Here is a 22133-nt window from a genome sequence, read left to right as displayed (position 1 = left end):
TACTCCACCAGGGTTTCCTCAAAAGAAATGCATTCTAAAAAACACTTTGTGAGGTTTTGAGGCATGGTGAAGTCTGAGAAGCCTGACTTTAATTTTTCTTTTTTTTGTTTCTTCCTTAAATGAAGGCTAACAGAACAAACTAGCTTCTCATTAGTTAGTACACTTATTGTTTTTGATGTTGGTTAACAAAACCATGACAAGTCAACATTCTCTTTTCTTGACCTTGGGTTCCGTATTACCAGCTGTCCTGTCCCCTCCTGCCTTCTAGTCCTTACCCCTGGGCTGCTGTGCCCCTTCAGTCTCATTTTGTTTTATGGGCCTGTCTAATCTTTGGATGAAGGGTGAACTTCAGGAGTGACTTCATAACTAAGCTAAAAGGGTGTCCCGAGGCCATACTCTCGAGGTTTCTCCAGTCTCTGTCAGGCCAGTAAGCTTGGTCTTTTGTGTGTGTGTGTGTGAGTTGAAATTTTGCTCTACATTTTTCTCTAGCTCTGTCCAGGACCCTCTATTGTGATTCCTGTCAGAGCAGTCAGTGGTGGTAGCCAGGCATCACCTAGTTGTACTGGATTCAGTCTGGTGAAAGCTGTGGTAGTTGTGATCCATCAGTCTTTTGGACTAATCTTTCCCTCGTTTCTTTAGTTTTCTTCATTCTCCCTTTTTCCCATTGGGGTGAGACCAGTGGAGTATCTTAGATGGCAGCTCACAGGCTTCTAAGATTCCAGACACTACTCACTAAAGTAGAATGTAGAACATTGTCTTTATAAACTGTTATGTCAATTGAGCTAGACGTTTCCTGAAACCATGGTCCCCACAGCCCTCAGCTCAGCAATTTGGTCCCTCAGGGAGTTTGGATGTGTCTCTGAAGCTTGTTTCCATGACCTTGCCTTGTACAAGCTGTGCTGGCTACCCCAGTATTGTGTACTGTCTTACCCTTCACCAAAGTTATCACTTATCTATTGTCCATTTAGTGTTTTTCCATCCCCACCCATCCTTTCCCTCATAATTATCAAAGATTGTCTTTGTGTGTGTGTGTACACCTTTTCATGAATTTTTATAGTAGTGGCTTCACACAAATATTTGACCATTTGTGATTGACTTATTTTACTCGGCATGATGCCTTCCAGATTCATCCATGTTGTGAGATGATTTGCAGATTCATCATTGTTCTTTATCATTGCATATTATATAACATAGTTTGTTTATCCATTCATCTCTTGATGGGCATTGAGGTTGTTTCCATCTTTTTGCTATTGTGAACAGTGTTGCAATGAACATGGCTATTCATATGTCTATTTGTGTGACTACTCCTATTTCGCTAGCATATATTCCTAGGAATAGCATTGCTGGATCATATGGTATTTTTATTTCTAGGTTTCTAAGGAAGTGCCATATCCTTTACCAAAATGGTTGTACAATTTTGCATTTCCACCAGCAGTGCATAAGAGTTCCAATCTCCCTGCAACCTTTCCAACATTTATTTTCTGTTTTTTGATTCATGCCAGTAATTTCGGGGTGAGGTGGTATCTCATTGTGGTTTTGATTTGCATTTCTCTAACTGCTAGTGTCCCCACCTCTCTGTCAGTTTGTTGTACTTGGGGGCTGAAGTTATTCCATGGTTCTGGAAGCTATCCCACAGATATTCACATACCAGCAGGATTACCCACGGCAGACAGGTTTCAGCTGAGCTTCCAGACTAATCAGACTAGGAAGGAGGACCTGGAAGTCTATGTCTGAAAAGATTTAGCCACTGAAAACCTTATGAATAGCAGCAGAACATTATTTGATATAGTGCCAGGAGATGAGCAAATCAGGTTGGAAGGCACTAAAAATACAACTAGGGGAGAGCTGCCTCCTCAAAGCAGAGTCGGCTTTAATGACATGGATGGAGTCAAGTTTTCAGGACCTTCATTTGCTCATGATCCACACTGAGAGATATTATAATCAAACTGTTGAAAACCAAAGGAAAGAGAGAACCTTGAAAACAGCAAGGGAAATGACTCATCACACACAATGGATCCTCAAGAAAATTAATTGAAATCATGGAGACCTAAAAGCAGTGGGATGACATATGTAAGGTGCAGAAAGAAAAAAAAAAATGTCAACCAAGAATTCTATAACTTCCAAAACTGTCCTTCACAAGCGAGGGTGAAATTAATATACCCAGGTAAACAAAAGCATAGTGAGTTGGTTACCACTAGACCAGACTTCCCTTATAAGAATTGCTGAAGGCAGTCCTTCAGGCTAACATGAAAGAACACTCGATAGTAATGTGAAGCTGTATAAAGAAATAAAGATCTTCAGTATAGGCAACTATAGGTGCAAATACAAAAGCTAACATTGTTGTAATTTAGGTTTGTACCTCTACTTTTTATGTCATACAAATATTTGTAATTTTTGTTACTGGAGACACAATGGATAAAGATGTAATTTGTGAGAACAAAATTTAAGGCAGAGAGAAAGAGCTACATAGAACCAAAGTTTTTGTATAATACTGAAGTAGGGAATAACTTAATTTCAATTGTTATAAATCCAGGATGTTAAATATGATCCCCATGGTAACCAAAAAGAAAACATCTAAAAAATATACCCAAAAAGAAATGAGAAGGGAAACTACACAATGACAGAATTGAAGGGAGAAATAGTTCTACAATCACAGCGGAAATTTTAATATTCCATTTTAAATAATGGACAGAGTATCTCGATAAAAGTTCAGTAAGAAAAAGTGAAGATCTGAACAACAGTATAAAACAACGAACCTCACAGACATGTATCGAACAGTTCATGCAAAAGCGTCATAAACATTCTTCTCTTGTGCATATGGATCATTTGACAAGATAGACCATATAATAATTCACAAAAAAGCCACAATATATTCTAAAAGACTGAAATTATAAACTACATCTTCTTTGACCATAATACAATGAAACTAAAAAATCCGTAACAGAAAGAAAATGAGGAATTCCTTAAATACATAGAAACGAAATGACACATTATTAAATAACTGATAGGCGATAAAAAGAAACACAAGGGAAATTATAAATACTTAAACCAAAAAAAAAAAAAAAAACCGTTGCCATCAAGTCAACTCTGACTCGTAGCGACCCTATAGGACAGGGTAGAACTGCCCCACACAGTTTCCAAGGAGCATCTGGTGGATTTGAACTGCCAACCTATAGGTTAGCAGCTGTAGCACTTAACCACTATACCATCACAAAACTTTCCAAAATTTAGGGGATGGAGTGAAGGCAGGCCTCAGAGGGAAATTTATAGTAGTAAATGCCTAAATTACGAGAGAGAAATTTCAAATCAATAAACTAACATTACACTTAAAGAAATAGAAAAATCATAAACTAAGATCAATGGCATCAATAGGACAGAAATAAAGACTAGAGTGGAGAAAAATGGAATAGAGAAATAATTGAGAGAAGCAAACATGCAAGAATTGTTTTTTTTTAAAGATCAGTAAAATTGGTAAACCTTTAGCTAGACTGACCAAAGAAGAGGCAAATAACTGAAATCAGAAATGATTATGGAGACACTACTATCGATCATATAGAAATAAAAACTATAAGAGAACAGTATGAAGAATTGTATGCCAACTAAATAATCTAGATAAAATGGCATATTCTCAAAAATATACAAATTACCTAAATTAAATAGAAAGAAACAGAAAATTTCTACAGAACAATAACGAAGAGATTGAATCAACATCATCCCAACCATGAAAACACCAGGACCTGATGGCTTCACTGCCGAATTCTACCAAGCATTTAAAGAAGAATTCACATCAATCCCTCTCAAACTCCTTTAAAAATAGAAAAGGCGGGAACACTTCCTAACTCATCCTATGAAACAAGTTATTACTCTGATACCAAAGCCAGTACAGATATGAGAGGAAAAAAAGAAAAAACAGACCAATGTGTCCCCCATGAAAAGAGACACAAAAATACCCAACAAATTCAATAGCATAGTAAAAGAATTATACACCGTAACCAAGTGCAGTTTATCCCAGAATGCAAAGATGGTAAATATAAACTAACGTCCCACAAAATGTTGTTGTTAGGTGCTGTTGAGTCAGTTTGGACTCACAGCGACCCTATCTACAACAGAAGGAAACACTGCTGGGTCGTGCAGCATCCTCACAATCGTTGTTATACTTGAGCCCATTGTTGCAGCCACTGTGTCAATTCATCTTGTTGAGAGTCTTCCTCTTTTTTGTTGACCCTCTACTTTACCAAGCATGATGTCCTCCTCCAGGAATTGGTCCCTCCTGATAAAGTGTCTGAAGTATGTGAGACGCGGTCTTGCCATCCTTGTTTCTAAGGAGCATTTCAAGACAGATTTGTTGGTTCTTTTGGCAGTCCATGGTATATTCAATATTCTTCGCCAACACCACAATTTTAAGGCATCACTTCTTCTTCGATCTCCCCTATTCATCGTCCAGCTTTCTCATGTGTATGAGGCAACTGAAAACACCATGGCTTCAGTCAGGCACGCCTTAGTCTCCAAGGTGACATCTTTGCTTTTCAACACTTTAAAGAGGTCTTTTGTAGCTGATTTGCCCATGCAATGTGTCTTTTGATTTCTTGACTGCTGCTTCCGTGGGTGTTGGGAAAAAAAAAAAATTCTTGACAAATTCAATATTTTCTCCATTTATCACGATGTTGCTTAGTGGTCCAGTTGTGAGGATTTTTGTTTTCTTTCTCTTGAGGTGTAATCCATACTGAAGGCTGTGGTCTTTGATCTTCATTAGTGAGTGCTTCAAGTCCTCTTCACTTTCAGCAAGCAAGGTTGTGTCATGTGCAAAATGCAGATTGTTAATGAGTCTTCCTCCAACACTGATCCCCTGTTCTTCTTCATATAGTCCAGCTTCTCGGATTATTTGCTCAGCATACAGATTGAGTAAGTGTGGTGAAAGGATACAACCCTGGCACATACCTTTCCTGACTTTAAACCACATATTATCCCCTTGTTCAGTCTGAAGAACTGCCTTTTGATCTATGTATAGGTTCCTCATGAGCAAAATTAAGTGTTCTGGAATTCCCCTTCAAAATGTTATCCATAAATTGCTATGATCCACACAGTCGAATGCCTTTGCATAGTCAGTAAAACACAGATAAACGTCTTTCTGGTATTCTCTGATTTCAGCCAGGATCCATCTGACATGAGCAATGATATCCCTGGTACTACGTCCTCTTCTGAATCTGGCTTGAAGTTCTGGCAGTTCCCTGTAGAAATACTGTCGCAGCTACTTTTGAATGATCTTCAGCAAAATTTTACTTGCGTGTGATATTAATGAATACAGACACAAAAATACTCAACAGAAGACATATTAGAAAACCCAATCCAACAGCATATTAAAAGAATTACACACCGTAATCAAGGGGGGTTTATCCCAGAATGCAAGAGTGGATAAATATTAGAAAATCAATGTAATACACCAAACCAATAACACGAAGAAAAAACAAACAAAAAAAACATGATCATCTCAACAGATAAAGCAAAAGTATTTCACAAAATCCAACACAGTTTTATAATTAGAACACTCAGCGTACTAGAATCAAAGGGAAACTTGTTAACTTAATAAGCATTCGTGAAAATCCCACAGCTCACATCATATTCAACGGTGAAAGAATGAAAGCTTTCTCCATATAATCAAGAACAAGAAAATGACACCTGTTTTCACCACTGCTATTCAAAATTATCACTGCATGTCTGTTGTACTGTAGAGGCTTGCATATCCGTATAATACTGGAAGATATGCCACCGTGGAAGTTATGCCATGGGTGACCAGCAAGGTCACCCATGGTGAACAGGTTTCAGTGGGGCTTTCAGACTAAGACAGGCTAGGAAGAAGGAGCTGGTAGTCTACTTCTGAAAAAAAAATTGCCAAGAAAAGCCTTGTGAATAGCAGCTGAACGTTGTCTGATATTGTGCGGGAAGATGAGCTCCTCAGGTTAGAAGGTGCTCAAAATAACACTTGGGAAGAGCTGTCTCCTCAAAGTAGAGTTGACCTTAATGACATGGATGGAGTATAGCTTTCAGGACCTTCATTTGCTGATGTGGCATGACTCAAAATGAGAAGAAACAGTTGTAGTCATCCATTCATAATCGGAACGTGGAATGTATGAAGTATGAATCTAGGAAAACTGGAAATCATCAAAATGAAATGGAATGCATAAATATCAATATCCTAGGTATTAGTGAGCTGAAATGGACTGTATTGGCCATTTTGAATCAATCATATGATCTACTATGTCAGGAATGACAAATTGAAGAGGAATGATGTCATGTTCGTCATCAAAAAGAATATTTCAAGATCTATCCTGTAGTACAATGCTGTCGGTGATAGGATAATATTCATACCCCTACAAGGAAGTCCAGTTAATACCACTGTTACTCAAATTTACGCACCAACCACTAATGCCAAAGATGAGAAAATTGAAGATTTTTACCAACTTCTGCAGTCTGAAATTGATCTAACATGCAATCAAGATGCATTGATAATTATAGGTGACTGGAATGCAAAAGTTGGAAACAAAGAAAAAAGATCTGTAGTTGGAAAATATGGCCTTGGTGGCAGAAATATTGCCAGATTTGCATGATAGAATTTTGCAAGACCAATGACTTATTCATTGCAAATACCTTTTTTCCAGCAACACAAAAGCAACTATGCTCATGAACTTCACTGAATATAATACACAGGAATCAAATCGACTACATCTATAGAAAAAGAGTTGATGGAAAAGCTCAATGTCATCAGTAAGAACAAGGCCAGAGGCTGACTGCAGAACAGACCGTCAATTGCTCATATGCAAGTCTAAGCTGAAGCTGAAGAAAATTAGAACAAGTCTATGGCAGCCAAATTACAACCTTGAGAATAGCCCACCTGAATTTAGAGACCATCTAAAATAGATTTGATGAACTGAACACTAATGACCAAAGGCCAGACAAGCTGTGGAATGACATCATACATGAAGAAAGCAAAAAGTCATTAAAAAGACAGGAAAGAAAGAAAGGACCAAAATGGATGTCAGAAGAGACTCTGAAACTTGCTCTTAAATGTAGAGCAGCTAGCGTGAATAGAAGCTGAACTTTGTCTTTTGAGAAGACAAAGTAAAGTATTACAATGAAATGTGCAAACACCTGGAGTTAGAAAACTAAAAGAGAAGAACACGCTCAGCAGTTCTCAAAGTCAAAGAACTGAGGAAAAAAGTCAAGCCTCAAGGTGCAATTTTGAAGGACTCCATGGGCAAAATATTGAAGGATACAGGAAGCATCAAAAGAAGATGGAAGGAATATAGAGAGTTACTGTACCCAAAAGAATTAGTTGATATTCAACCATTTCAGGAGGTAGCATATGATAAAGAACGAATGGTACTGAAGGAAGAACTCCAAGGTGCACTAAAAGCTTTGGTGAAGAACAAGGCTCCAGGAATTGACGGACTACCAACTGAGATGTTTCAACAAATGGATGCAGCACTGCAGATGTTCACTTGTCTATGCCAGGAAATCTGGAAGACAGTTACCTGGCCAACTGACTGGAAGAGATCCATATTTGTGCCGATCTCAGAGAAAAGTGATCCAACAGAATGTGGAAATTATCAAACTACGTCATTCATATCACATGCAAGTAAAATTTTCCTGAAATCATTCAAAAACGGTTGCAGGGGATACTGAATGGTTTTAAATCTGGAAAGGTATGTGCCAAGGTTGTATCCTTTCACCGTATTTATTCAGTGTGTTTGCTGAGCAAATAATCCGAGATGCTGGACTATATGAAGAAGAATGTGGCATCAGGATTGGAGGAAGACTCATTAACAACCTGCATTATGCAGGTGACACAACCTTGCTTGCTGAAAGTGAAGAGGACTTGAAACACTTACTGATGAAGATCAAAGACCACAGCCTTCAGTATGGATTGCACCTCAACATAAGGAAAACAAAAATCCTCACAAGTGGACCGATAAACAAGATAATGAGAAATGGAGAAAAGATCGAAGTTGTCAAGGACTTCATTTTACTTGGATCCACAATCAACAACCGTGGAAGCAGCAGTCAAAAAATCAAAGGATGCATTGCATTGGGCAAATCTGCTGCAAAAGACCTCTTCAAAGTGTTAAAAAGCAAAGATCTCACTTTGAGGACGAAGGTGTGCCTTACCCAAGTACCATATTTTCAGTTGTCTCATACACAGTGTGAAAGCCGTATTATGAATAAAGAAGACCAAAGAAGAATTGATGCCTTTGAATTATGATGTTGGCAAAGAATACTAAATATACCATGGACTGCCAGGAGAATGAATAAGTCTGCCCTGGAAGAAGTGCAGCCAGAGTGCTCCTTGGAAGCAAGGATGGGGAGACTGTCTCTTGTACTTTGGACATTTTATCAGGAGGGATCAGTCTCTGGAGAGGGATGTCATGCTTGGTAAGGTCAGTGAAAAAAATGAAGACCCTTGATGAGATGGATTGACACAGTGGCTGCATCGATTTGGCTCAAATATAGCAACTGTTGTGTGGATGGTGCAGGACCAGGCAGTGTTTCGTTCTGTTGTACATAGGACCACTATGAGTCAGAACCAACTTGACGGGCACCTAACAACAACAAATGATCAATGGATCAAAGATGAAGCCAAGAGAGAAACAGAAAAATACTTGGAGTCAGAGGAGAATGAAAAGCAACATACCAAAATCTATGGGATACAGCCAAGGCAGTAATTGAGAGAAATTTATAGCAATAAAATACCTATGTTAAAAAAAACAAAAAAAAAACGAAAGATCTGAAATCAATAACCTGGCCTCACGTATGGTGAGTTTGTACCTTTAGAGGTGAGATACGCCCCCACTGAAATACAAGAAGAGGCTATAGAAAGGTTTTTTAAAGTTTTTGTGAGGTGTGAGTCAGCCAAAGGGCCTTGAATAAAGAAATTAAAACCTAGGGCAGAAAGGAGACCCTTTTAGAGATCCATTTGTCATTTTGTAAATTACACAGGAGTTGTAAGAGGACACCATTTTGTCTCGTAATACACTGCCTGTCTGGGACTGATCAGGGAGATCAAAGATCCACGGCATGCCCCTTTCAAGAGCTCAGCCCTGTATATTTTGAGAAGTGATATGTGTGCCTTGGTTACTATCAGTCTGGCACTCTGAAGGGCAAGAGTGTCCTGATCAGTCCTTGTATTGTGCTCTTCGTTTATATAGATATGTGTGACCTTGATTTATATTTCAGGTATCTGTGAGGCAAGACATCCCCAGAGATTTTTAACCTGAAGACAACAACTCCCAGGCTGTGACCTAAAGGATTTCTAGAAAATATGTACATGGGGCCATCTGTTGGCCAGGGCATCCAGTGCTAAGATGATTTCCTAAAGTTTGGCCAATTGTGCTGACCCCTGGGTCTCGTTCTTGATCAGGAACATCCTGATTAAGGAATGGAAAACAGCACCATTCCATCAAGCTGTATATCACGTGTGTGGGAATTCTACCATCTATACCGTCTGTGAACTCCCATTGCTGTTCAGTCAGTTAATCCCAAGGGGCCCCCCAGGTAGTCAAGGCATCTGGGGGAGGGGAGGCCTCCTCCAGTAACATGGCATCTGGCAAGGGACTGAGGTCAGGGGAGGCCTCCACATCCTGCAGGTTGAATGTGCCAGAGAGCCCAGGTTTGGCTCCATCCTGTTTCAAGGAAGTCTTGGCCACCATGCCAAGCTTGTGGGGTGCTGTTTCCATGATCTCAGGCATAATGGTCAGATGAGCATGCAGAGCCACAGCCTCAGGTTGTGTGAGAACCTCTGTTTCCAAGAAAGCCCAGAATGCAGTCAGCAGTTGTTGCTCTAATGGTACGTGGCATGGGATCCAGGACAGTTTCTTGAATCAGGAACTCATGGGCGACTTATGGCCATGATAGGTGGTCCAGAGACTCCAAGAGGCATGAAAGGAAGTTGTTAAAGCTCTACAGAGATGGATTATCTGTGGGCACTAGCTCGAGTATCTGTGGGTTTTAATTTGGACAGGGTTTAGAGCCTTCTGTTGGAGGAGCCCCATTCAAGGTGGGCTGCTTTGTAAACAGCAGCATCTGTGAGTTCAAGTAAACATTGTAAACGAGCAATATGTTGCCTTCAGAACTCAAAAAAGGACAAAAAGATATTGGATTTACATGTTCTTAATTAGTGTGTTAAACGCATCTCCTCAGGGGAGGCTATCGTTAATACAATGTCACACCTGCACTCCTAGAGAAAGCGGGTGCAGTTAAAATCTTGTCTGCAAAGACTGTGTGCCATGGCAAGGCTGCTGAGGTGCCCTGTGTATGGTGTGGCAAAGGTGTATTGTGTCCTTTCAGAGGTGAAGGCCGAGAAGCTGTTGAAATAGGCACTGGATAGAATATATTAGTTAAAATCATAAAAGAGAAATATTTACTGGTTGCTGATTGGATGGAGAAAAAATGTTAATAATATCAGGTATTAGGAATAGGGACCACAGCATTAAGATTTCAGTAACCCACTGTGAGGGGCCAGTTACTTCTTTCTAGGTTTATGAACGGGCAAAATTGGGTTGCTAGGCAGTGAGGATAATCACCCCTTTACTAATTAGATCATATGATAAGTTTTAATCCTTGAAGGCCATGTTTTAACACATATTGGCCATATTATTACAACCGAGGGTCTGTGGGGTCCCATTTTGTCAAGACAATTTGTACATGTCAAGAGACTTAATTTCATGTCATTTATTACTTATTGCATCTGAGTGTCCATGCCAACTATGGGATATTTTAGGGCAACAAGTGCTATGACTCCAGGAAGTTTAGGCAAGGCAACAATTTTGATGATTAAGATGAGGCATATTTGTTTCTTCTTCATTTTATATTCAGTAACTCCCCTAGATTATAGAGGATACCATGTTTAAACTTAGCAGGATTCCCAGGAATAACTGTAATTTCTGTCCCAGTATTAATTCAAGATGGTTTTCAAATGGTGTTTTTTTTGGCAGATACTGAAGTTAATTTAGAAGTTACATCGTAGAGGCACAAGAGCCAATCAGTACCTTTTTTTCTTTTGCTGTATAAATTATTTTAACAATAATAATATAATAATAAAAATATTTTCATCAATTTTGGCTATCTGAGTGGATCAAATCATGAACTTTTGTTTTAATTTACATCATGTATATATATACATATGTCAGATTTCCTCCCCTTGTATTCAGATTTTTTTCTCTTTTATTGTCTGTCACTAGATATGCTATGGGAGGGGCTCTTTCTCTTTCTCCTGCCATATTTATAATATTCTTTTGTCTTCTAGAGAGCTTCTCATCAGTATAGTCGGGCTTATGGATCTCCCCCATGGCAATGGTTCATGGTTTAAGAACCCTGGGCTTGGGTTGAGTTGAATTCCTTCCTCTGCTGGGCCACAGGGTGGCATGGGTGTTTTCCCTAGAACCCTGAGGAGTAGGCTTTTCTTATAGCAGAGCCACAACTAGCAGAGTGGCAGGGGTGGAAGAGTGGTCACTCCAAATCCAAACTGTCTTTCATCAGTCCCTGCTGCTGCTTGGCTTTTAACTTTCTTTCCTCTCTGGTTTGGGTTTTGATAAGGCTCCACGTTGAGAATCTTGAGCTTCTCCTAAAACTAAATTCGCGAAAGGATTGTAAACAAGGGAGTGATTTGATCTTTTATGTATTTTTGCAAGGATATCCTGGTGAGAGCGTGGGGAATTAAATGGAGAGCGAGGTCAAGATTGATGTGGCTAAAACGCAGGCCAAAACTGAAATAGTTGGAAGAGGGGAAGAGAATGCAGTGATTGTTTTTCTGTCGTATAACTCAAACCCCAAGTTCATGACAGGTTCTCTTGCTATGGATGATTCGTTTCTGGACTCTTACTTCTCTTAAATTACTTCCTGTATTTCTACACATGATACTAACACAATTAAAAATATTTTTGTGTCTTACAACACTTACAGCAATAAGATATATACGCCAATGGAATTATAACAAACTTTGAACATTAGTATTTTTACTTGTGCTTAGAAATTTTAGCAATAAAATGTAATACTACTGAAATTTTTTAAACACACAAAAAATGATAAATATAGCAACAGGAGGCCTGTAACTGTGTAAATATTCTACTCTAAATTCAAACTACCTGTCATTAGTAGCTGCTGCCTCTTACCTTTTAACCTTTTTTTCCCTTCTCAGGTTTTCATTTAGGCTCTGCCCCTTCTCTAGAGTGGGATTTTCTTTTCCAGGATAGCCTGCTGGAACAGGAGGCTCCCTTTTCATTAACCTTTTTGAACAAAATCTTTTAATAGGTTGTATTTTTAGCCCAGTAAAATCTTAATATTTAACTCTCAAGCTTTTCAATCTCTTGCTTGTCCCCAACCTTCTTCCCTGTAGGTGTTTTCCGAGTAAATTTCTGGTGGTCCCTCATGGCTCTGATCATAGGCAGCTGTTTGTTTTTTCCCTCCAATTTGCATCATTGGGGCTGAGTTCAGACTCCACTAACAATATGGCGGCAAGGTTATCTTTGGGGCCAGGGCCTCTAGTCTGCAAGAGCAGAAAACCAGCTCTTTGGCATGTTGATTGGCCTCAGTTCATCATATAGGAGCTCCGCATTTCTTTCGCAGTTTACTGATTTCCTCAGGAGTTTCCAGAGGAGCCTGCACAAAGTGTTCTTGGCCCTCAAATTGACTCACGAGGTCCCTTTCCACCAAATGCCAACCGTTAGACCCACAATGGGGTCAGGAGACAAAAAGCGACAGAAGCAAGGTATGCAGCAACAGAGGGGTTGTACACCCCTGCAGTATTGACTCTTAGGAGGCACACTTACTTCCCAGGGGTGGGGATGTCCTCTCACTGATTAGGATGCCAGAGGATAAATTAAGGGGAAAGGAGTCTTAGGCACTGGCTCCCAGTCCCGACACCACCCCTGGACTCAAGGGACAATGTCAGGGAAGAGACTCCCACTCTACTCCATCACTGGGGTCACAGCACACCTAGACCGAGCAGCTGTCCGCTGGTAGGGCTTGTCGACCACCTGACCCCATTCATAGGAATTAATTTAAACTAGTTTGCAGGGACCCTTTGTTATTGATCCAGCCAATCGCACTCAGAGCCAGGATGTTCCTCCTGGGGAGCACTAGGGGAATTTTTTTCTTTCTTTCCTCCCTGTGCCAGGTTAGGGCTGGTCAGTGCAGTCCAGGGAGGACTCAGATTTGTGGGATCCACACTTTGGGGAGGGAAGCCTCGGCAGCACCCAGAAGAGACCACAAAAAGCAGCTGCCAGGAGCTCAGACAAATGCCAGGAAGACGGAGAGCTACCCAGCTAGTGTTGTCAGCCTGGGGGAGCCAGTTAGTGAGCCAGGAGTAGTCCAGTAGCAGTCCTGTGGGCCATCCCATCCTCGTCACTAATTGTCTTATAATTTTTATCCAGAAGAGGTCTGTGGGTGTCATAGACGGTCTGTCAGGTACGCCCAAGGAAGTGAACCTCACGCAGGAAGGCCAGAGAACAAATATAGAATTTAGTGCTCACAGGTCAGAGAGGAGACAACAGCACATCTGCATGCAGAGCCACACAGGGCATGACAAGATAGGAATGACCATGTCAGAGAGTGGGTGGGAGGGCAGCTAGGAGGGATTAATGGATGCTGAGGCAACAAGCTGCGTAGATCACAAACGGGCCTATGACAATGCATCTGTAGGCACATTAGCCCTATACGCCATTGGAAACCTCTACGTGATTGCACAAATAATTATTTGACATGTGACAAGGGGTACAGAGAGAATCCCAGATGCCATGAGGAAGTATAGTAATGGCCCCTCAGTATAATTTCTGAGGAAGTTACATTTGATCAGAGACCTGAAAGATTGGTAAAATGTAGTTAGCAGTGGGGATTGGGGCGAGAGGATTTAGGATGAGTGAACAGTAGAGACGACAGGATATTTGCAGTTTCACTTGATTGTAGTTGAGAGAGTGAGGGGGGAAAGTAGTAACAAGTGCACTGAAGTTTTAGGGGCCAGATAACATAAGACTCAATAAGCTGCATTCAGAATTTTGAATTTCTCCTAAAACTAGTGAGAATTCATGAAAGGATTGGAAACAAGGGAGTGATCTGATTCATTTTTGCAAGGATATTCTGGTTAGAGTGTGATGAATTGAATGGAGAGAAAGGTCAAGATTGAGTGGCAAGATGCAGGCCAATCTCAGAATTCCTGGAGGAAGGGAAGAGAATGTGAATATTCATTCACTGTTTGTTTTTCTGTCTTATGACTCAAGCCCCAGGTTCATGACAGAGTTTGATATCTCATGCTTTAGATTCTTCATTTCTGAACTCTCATTTCTCTTAATTCTTCCCCCAAATACTACACATAAAACTAGTAAAATAAAAAATTATTTTTGAGTCTTAGAATTTCTGTGGTAATAAAATATATAAGCCAATGGAATTATAATAAATTTCCAACATTACCATATTTACTTGTGTTTAGAAATTTAGCAATAAAATTTAATACCACTGCAGTTTTTTTTAACATGCAAAAATGATAGATATAGCAACAGGAGACCTGTAATTGTGTAAATATTCTATTCAGAGAAGGTTGGCTTTTGAATTCTGTCTTAGTCATCTAGTGCTGCTATAACAGAAATGCCACAAGTAGATGGTTTTAACTGACAGAAATGTGTTCTCTCACAGTTTAGGAGGCCAGAAGTCTGAATTCAGGGTGCCAGCTCCAAGGGAAGGCTTTCTCTCTCTGTTGGCTCTAGGGAAGGTCCTTATCATCAATCTTCCCCTGGGTCCAGGAGCCTCTCAGCACAGTGACTCTGGTGGAAAGGGGGCACTCTGCTCCTATCTCTTATTGCTTGGTGGTAATGACATTCCTGTGGACTAAATTATGACATAAACTGGAGAGTTCATATACCTCTGAGGTAGGAGAAATAAAAAAAAAGAGGTAGGAGAGTGAGTGTATATTGCTGGCCTTGCCAGCTGAAGGCAAACTTCTTCCAAGGGTCCTTTGAAACAAGTATGGAGAAAAAGGCATTAGCCAGATCAATAGCTGCATTCCAGGTACCAGGAGACATTAATTTGCTCCAGCTATGAAACCACATCTGGAACAGCAGCTGCAATTGGAGTCACTTCCTACTTAAGTTTTTGATAATCCACTAGCATTCTCCAAGATCCATCTGTTTTTTGCACAGGCCAAATAGGCAAGTTGAATGGGGATGTGGTGGGAATCAACACTCCTGCATCCTTCAAGTCCTTGATGGTGGCAGTAATCACAATCCTTCCAGGAATGCAGTATTGCTTTTGGTTTACTATTTTCCTAGGTAGGGGCAGTTCTAATGGCTCCCACTTAGCCTTTCCCACCATAATAGTCCTTACTCCACATGTCAGGGATCTAGTGTGTGGGTTCTGCCAGATGTTGACTATGTCTATTCCAATTACACATTCTGGAACTGGGGAAATCACTACAGAATGAGTTTGGGGGCCCACTGGACCCACTGTGAGATGGACATATGCTAACATTCCATTAATAAACTGACTTCCATATGCCCCCACTCTGACTGGTGGCTGTGCCTCCACACCCACTGAATCTAATTTCAGGTTAGCCTCCAGATCCACACCCGAATTCAAACTCAACCAGGCCTTGGCTTCCTCTCCCACACATTGCTTCAGTAGGGGTGGCTTGGCTTCAGTTTCCAATTTGGACGGGCCAGAATCTGTGCTTAGTTTCTCTTACTCTTATTTTAATCTCACAGATTAAAAGCCTTTACCCATTGCTGTCTAGTCGATTCCAACTTATAAGGATGCCACAAAACAGAGGAGAACTGCCCCACACAGTATCCAAGGCTTTAATCTTTGTGAAAGCAAACTACCACATCTTATCACAATGGAGGGGCTGATGGATTCAAACTGCGAACATTTTGGTTAGCAGCTGAATGCTTAACTACTGCACCACCAGGGATCCTTAAAGTCTTTACAGAGGCCTCAATTATGGTGAAGAATACTGAATATACCATGGACTGCCAGAATGGACAAATATGTCGTACAGCCAGAATGCTCCTTAAAGGGGAGGATAGAAAGACTTTGCCTCACTTACTTTGGACAGGTTACCAGGAAGGACCAATCCTTGGAGAAGGACATCATGTTTGGTAAAGTAGAAGGTCAGCGAAAAAGAGGAAGACCCTCAGCAAGAGGGATTGACACAGTGGCATCAAGAATGGGCTGAAACACAGGTTGTACTGAAGACCTTGGTGAAAAACAAGGCTCTACAAATTGACAGAATACCAACCGCGATGTTTCAACAAAATGGATGCAGCACTGGAGGTACTCGCTCCTCTGCCAAGAAATTTGAAAGACAGCTACCTGGCCCACTGACTGGAAGAGATCCATATTTGTGCCCATTCCAAAGAATGGTGATCCAACAGAATGTGGAAATTATCAAACTACGTCATTCATATCACATGCAAGTAAAATTTTGCTGAAGGGTGGGGATGGATCCACAGCCCAAAGGTGAGGGGGCAGGGCTGCTGCGCCCAAAGGGCAGAAGAATGGGGCCTGTCAAGGACAGCAGGTGAAGCTGCCACTCAGATGGACTAGGAGAATGGGGCAGCCCAAAGCTGATGGAGCAGAATTGACGTCCCAGTAGGCCTGGAAGGTAGAGCTGAAATCTAGGGCTGAGGAGCCTCTGTCCAGAATCCAGAAAGTGTGGCCACCACTCGGAGTCTGGAGGACAGGGCCATTGTCCAGGTGGTCTGAGAAAACAGAGGGTTATTTTCAAGCCTTGAGAGCTAACGTGAATTGTTCTTGATGCCCGTTATCCCCTCATTCTCTCCAGTTCCTACCATTTGTAATGGAAATATCTACCTTGCACCTCTTCCACCATTCTACTTGGAAGCAGATAACTTGTATTCTAGATTTCACAGATGAAGAAAAATTTTTCCCCGGATAGAATTTGGACTTGATTTAAGACTTTTGGGATGATATGGTGGGGTGAAAGTGTTTTACATGTTGTGAGGACATGATTTTTGAGGGCCAGAGGCTGGAATGTCATGGATTGAATTGTAAAGGATGCAACACCTTTACTCAGGTCACAACCCTGATCCTATGTAAGGGGAGTTTCCCTGGGATGTGGCCTGCATCACCTTTTATATCCCAAGACATAAACGGAGAGAGAAGCAATCAGAGAGATACAGGGACCTCATACCATCAGGAAAGAGGTGCCAGGAGCAGAGCACAACCTTTGGACCCAGGGTCACTGTGCTGAGAAGCTCCTAGACCAGGAGAAGATTGATGACAAGGGCCTTCCCCAGAAGCAACAGAGAACGAAGGCATTTCTAGGGAGCTGGTGCCCAGAATTTGGATTTCTAGTCTCCTAGACTGTGAGAGAATAAATTTGTTTGGTAAAGCCATCTACTTGTAATATTTGTTATAGAAGCACTAGATAACTAAGACACTTGGTAAAGTAGAGGGTCACTGAAAAAGAGGAAGACCCTCAACAAGATAGATGGACACAGTGGCTACGACAACAGGCTCAAACATGGCGATGATTATAAGGATGGCACAGGACTGGCCAGTGTTTCGTTCTGTTGTACCTAGGGTCACTATGAGTTAGAATCAACTCGACAGCACCTAACAACACAACAGCAACTATGGATAACAGTTTGGCATTTCCTCAAAAGACTGAACTTAGAACTACCATACAACCCAGCAATCCCAATTCCAGAAGAAGTCAGGGTAGGGAGGCAAACAGAAATCTGTACAACAATCTTCACTGTAGCACTGTTCACAATAGGCAAAAGATGGAAACCAAAATGTCCACCAAGAAATGAACACACAAAATCTTCTACATACACACAATGGAGTAGAACTGCTCCATACGGTTTTCGAGGCTGTGATGTTTCAGAAGCAGATCGCTGCGCCTGTCTTGTGAGAAGCCTCTGGGTGGGTTTGAACCTGAAACCTAGTAGAGGAGCACTTAACTGTTGCTGCAAGCCAGGGACTCCCAATAGAATATCACAGACCACCCCCCTCGCCCCGCAAAAAATGAAGTCCTGATGCATACAAAAACATGAAGCCTGAAAATACCAACCTGAGCAAAATAATTCAGGACATGAGCAAATATACACAAGACAAAGGTTATTAGTGGTTACCAGGGGCGACAAGGAGGGGAAAAGGAAGAGTTTTTGATTAGGGGCACTGAGTTTCTGTTAAAGGTAGTGGAATGATTTGGAAAATAACAGCGAGAATGCTTGCACAACTTGAAGAATATAATCAATGTAACTGAAATGTACATGTAGAAATTGTTGAAATGGCATGTTTTGTTATGTATATTTTCAACACAATAAAAAAATATGAAAATCAATACAAAAAAGAACGAAAAGCTCTGTGGAATTCTCTCCCTATATGCAATACACACACACACATTTTTCTTTTTGAAAAAATGGGTATTTTTGAGACCAAAAAGTGAAGGCACAGTGAATTATCCCCAGTCTTGACTGGTCCATTTCTTGTGGCAACCTCATAAAGAGTCAATTGTTTGGAGCTCCAAGCCCATGTATAAGTCCCTGGAAACCTAAATTTGTGGTCCTTCTAGCTCAGGAAGCTGTTTCAGCGACCTGAGAGACTGTGATCGAACTTAGCTTCTTTCTCTTCAAATTGTCGGGTTTGTGTCTATTTCATTATTAGCTTTTCTTATTTTGTCCTTACTCTTTTCTGTTTTTACTTTTCCTCGTTTTCCTTCATTGCTTTGTTATTTTTTCATTTATTTTCCTTTCCCTTTATTTCCTCAATTTTTCATTTTGCTTTTTCTATGTACTTATTTTTTCTTTATCATTTTACTATTGTCATTTTATATCTGCTCTTATCCTTTTTTAATTGTTTATTGCCTTTTTCTTGACCCTTTATTTATTGTTTTGTGTTTATATATAGCATTTATCTTGCTTCTAATTTTTTACCTTTTGCCATTTTAATCTTAATTTTCCATTTCCTCCTTTTGCTGTTCTCATTTACCTAATTCATATATATCTTATGTTTTCATCTTTTTTCTTTATCCTTTTCTTTATTGCTTTATTTTCCATTTACCATTTTTTCTCATTTCTGTATTCTTTGATATTCACATTTAATCTTTGTCTTTATTTTTTAATTTTGTCATATTATTCCTTTTTAATTTATTCTTTTCATTTCTATATGTTTCTCTTGTATATCCTTTTTCATTCAGTTCTTTTGTTTTTCTAATTTTATCTTTTCAATATATTTTTAAATTACCCATTTTATTAATTTTCTTGTTTTAATTTTCCTTACCTCTTTTGTTTTACATCACTTCAAACTTGTAGATTATTATTTTTCTGATTACTGAGTTTTCATTTTATTTTTATTCTTTTATTTTGGTCACTTTCATTCGATCTATTTGATTTTTTCTAGTTATGTTTTTAGCTTTCACAAGTTTTTTCTTTTAAAGTTTTAATTTTTTCTCCTTTTATCTTTTTTATTACATTTTAACTTATTTTTCTCATTTTTTCCATATTTCATTAGGTTTTTAGTCATCACTTTTCCATTTTTAATTCCAGTTTTAATACTACCACAAGGGCATCTCTTATCCCAAAGCCCACTAGGCCTTGACTGCACATCCAACATGCTATGGAGCCACTTAGCCTTCTCTGCTGAGAAGGAAACCCATGTGGGACATTACCACCTCCTCAGAACCATTGGCAATGGGACATTTGCCAGGGCCAAGTTGGCCCAGAACATCAACACTGGCAAAGAGGTACTGATTAAAACAGCTGACAAGATCCAACAGACGTCCTCCAACCTCCAGAGACTATACCAAAAAATAAAAATTATGAAGGCTCTCCATCATCCAAATATTGTAAAGCTGTTTCAAGTGATAGAGAATGAAAACACTCTCAATATAGTGATGGAATATGCAAGTGGAGGGGACATGTTTTATCACCTAGTGATTCATGGTTTGATGAGTGAAAAAGAGGCCCAAAGAAAATTTCACTAAATAGTGCTGGTGATGTAGTATTGTCACAACAATGGTATTGTTCATAGGGATCTGAGAACAGCAAGCCTGCTATTGGATGAGGAAATGAACATCAAACTTGCAGACTTTGGCTTTGGAACTGAATTCACCACGGGAAACAAGCTGGATATCTTCTGTGGCAGGCCCCCTTATTCCCTTATAAGAGTATAAGTTCCCCTTATACTCTTTCAGGGAGAAAAGTATGACAGACCCCCAGTGGATGTGTGGAGCCTGGGAGTCATCCTGTACTTCATGGTAAGTGCATCTCTGCCTTTTGGTGGAAAGACCTTATTGAAGCTGTGAGAGCAGGTACTGGAGGGACAATATGATATTCCTTTCCACATGTCTACACAGTGTTAATAACTGCTGAGCAAAATTTTCATTCGTGACCCAAGAAAGAGAGCCACATTAGAGGAGATCCCAGGACATCTATGGATGAAGGTGGGCCATAAAGAAAAACAGGCTATATGTCTAGCCACTCCCAGACTATGATGACCCCTGGTGCATTGAGGTGATGGTGAACATGGGTTACGCACAGGAAGAGATTCATGACTCCCTGTTGAACCAAAAGTACAATGACGTGATGGCCACCTATCTGCTTCTGGGTCACAACACATCTGAGATGGAGAGCCACACCAGCACCCTGGAACCCCAAGCTGCAGTCCATTGCACCAATAGCCACACTTCTTCCTCACCCCATGAGGTGCATCCTACCACCTGTGCTAAACCCAAACAGTGTAGTTCCACCAAGCCTGCCATTCCCACCTATGATTACTACATCCACAATTCTTTGAACGGTCTATCTAATGGCCATGTCCCACCTGCACCAGGAATCCAGGACAGCCTAAGCACAGCCCAACCAGACCTCGGGACTGTGTGCCAAGGTAAGAAACAGTGAGGTGCCACAGCCCAGTACAGCCCCCCAATGTCTTTCTGTGGCTCCTCCTCAGCCCACACCATCGACAAGAGTAGTGGAGCCCCAGAGGGAACCAGTTTCTCCCAGGGAGTGTTAAAATTAAGCTCATTAAATGATGAGCGGGTGCAGGAAGTACCTGACCAGCCGAATATGCCCCAGGCTGTGACCCCAGCCTCTCCCTTCATAAGCAGCCAGGGCCAGCAGGGGGCCACTGGGAGGTTCTTTAAGATCAGGAGAAGGTATCTTTGTTTTATGTGTGTCAAAAAGGACCCGAAGGTATCTGAGAGCAAAGCTGTAGAGACGATGCTCAAACCCTGAGAGGCCAAACCTCACTCTCTCAAGTTTACCTGGAAGATGAAGATCATCAGCTCCATGGAGCCCAAGGAGATGAGGCAGGAGATCTGCCGAGTGCTGGATGCCAATGGCTGTGAGTGGGATCTCACCCACAAATACACGCTGCTATGTTTGAATGGCACACCAGGACAGGAAGACTTCATTCAGTGGAGGATGGAGGTGTGCACACTGCCTCGGCAGACTCTCAATGGGGTGAAACTGAGGAGAATTTCAGGCATGTCTGAAGCCTTCGAAAGCATTGCCTCAAAATTTTTCAGGAAACTTGTACTTTAACATGGTGCCAGCAGCTGTCTAGGAGAACAGAGAAGTTCATAGGTTAAGCTCCTTGGTAATTTTGGGAGGCAAAGTTCTTAAAGGCCAGAGAGGTGCCTGAAATTCTCTTCACTCGAATCTTGTTGAAAAATCACCAACCAGTGGCTCCACCACTCTTGTGCACACCTTCAACCTCCACTGCACAAAGTCCTCTTGGCCTGTGTGCCATGTGTACACAGCAGCACGTATGTCTGGGTGAGATTCCACTCATAGCTACTGGCATCCCGCACTTGGCAGATCATCCACATCATCTCATCAGGGTTCATGGAGCTAGTTCTTCCCTGTAAACTTCACTGAGAATGGCTTGGCCTTTCCAGGTTTGAGCATCTCCACCACATCTTTTCTCTCAGGTTCATGCAGGTCCCTTCTACCACACGTGAAGAAAACATTCCTTCAAACCACAACAGACACTCCCAGGGGAGTGCAGCCAAGATGATGGAATAGTCAGACACTGCCTGTTGTTCCTCTTAGAACAAAGACCCGAAAAAACAAGTGAATCAATTATATACGACAATCTAGGAACCCTAATCATCAAAGACAAAGCTG

Source organism: Elephas maximus, chromosome 3 (assembly GCF_024166365.1).
Source record: "Elephas maximus indicus isolate mEleMax1 chromosome 3, mEleMax1 primary haplotype, whole genome shotgun sequence".
NCBI lineage: Eukaryota > Metazoa > Chordata > Mammalia > Proboscidea > Elephantidae > Elephas > Elephas maximus.
This window is presented reverse-complemented; position numbering follows the sequence as displayed.